At 39.4% G+C, this 1,440-nt stretch overlaps 1 pseudogene; it reads right to left on the minus strand.

The window, feature by feature from the left end:
* Positions 1-675: 675 nt before the first annotated feature.
* Positions 676-1,440, minus strand: LOC112519948 (annotated as a pseudogene).

The raw sequence follows: 1,440 nt of genomic DNA on the forward strand, positions 1-1,440 counted from the left end.
TGATACCAACTTGTAACACCCTAAAAATAATTATAAATTAAACCGGAAATATATAACGAGAACCAGAATCTTGATATAAAGATTCACCCAACAAAAGGGGGAATAGAATAGCGTTTACAATTCAGCTACTGAGAAGATAATTAACAACCTACTAATCTAGATTATTCTATATCTAGATTAAAGACGGGTGTTTCTATCAATCTCCAAAAATACCGGAACACCAAAAACGCAATGCTCGAATGTAACAAAGGCTATAACTACAAAAGAGCCTTTCACGAACCAATGCTCCTCTCAACCCTTTTGAGCCCCGCCGCTAAAGGAACCTGATATACAAGCCATATCAAGAAGAAGGGTTAGGCTTACGCCTAATGAGTTCAAACGGTGAGATAAATAGGTTTATAAAAATCATTACATGTAAATATGCACCTAACGTAACTTAAAACGATACAAGGTGCACAATTAATCCTAAATAACTCGAGATGGAGCCAAGACATCCGAAGATGACGGGGGAGACCCGATTTACCATTGATTTGACGGAACATAAAGTAAGTCATAGATCAACGTTATAGAGCATCACTTACCGGTATAAAACCATCGACATCAACCTAAAGTAGTCATGTAGTCGGTCGTGATCATAAGCTCTTTATCTCGGAAATTACATAATAATCACAATGCCTATTTTCGAGTGGGAGTGAGAAGGTGTTGTGTGTGTTGCTGTTCGGCTCCGGGTAGAAAGGTATGCATCAACTTCCCTTCCTTGCTGCTGCTGCTGTTGTTGAACGAGGAAAAAACGCAGGCAGCTTCGCTTCTTGCTGCTGCTGTCGCTGGACGAGGAAAGACGCAGGCAGCACTCTCTATATCTCTTTCTTCCTTGAAATGTTTCATAAAGACATCAATATTGTCACTATGCGGCTGCCAGTTACCAGTTTCAACTTGTGCTGCAGCCATTTCCAGACATTTCCAAGCCATATCCATTTGTTGATTCCCAAGGTAATATTTCATGAACAATGCCAAAGTTTGAACAAATGGTCCATTTGATCTCTTYACCGATCGCTGAAAGATTAACTCRGCTTCTTCGATAATATCATGTCTTAGATACGCATTTATAACGACATTAGCCACTCTTGTATCATAATAGGAGCAATTTAATTCCCATTCTTCAAAACAACTTTTCAAGCCATCAAGATCATCTAGTTTAGCAAGAGCTTGAAGAAAAACCCGATAACTCACATTACTAGTTGTTTCGAATGAAGATTTCAGATCATCCTATATGCGATGAACGTCCTCTTGATTATGAAGTGATGCATGAAAGAGTAAAAGAAAATGGTATGCCTCGCGTGAAGGGCGTCCCATCTCGTTTTCAAGCATTTTAAGGGCGGATTTGGCTTTCTCATGAAGACCCGCCTTAATATAAGCATCAGCAACGTTACTGTAAGTCAT

The sequence above is a fragment of the Cynara cardunculus genome (genome assembly GCF_001531365.2).
Source record: "Cynara cardunculus var. scolymus isolate 2C chromosome LG 10, CcrdV1, whole genome shotgun sequence".
NCBI classification, from domain to species: domain Eukaryota; kingdom Viridiplantae; phylum Streptophyta; class Magnoliopsida; order Asterales; family Asteraceae; genus Cynara; species Cynara cardunculus.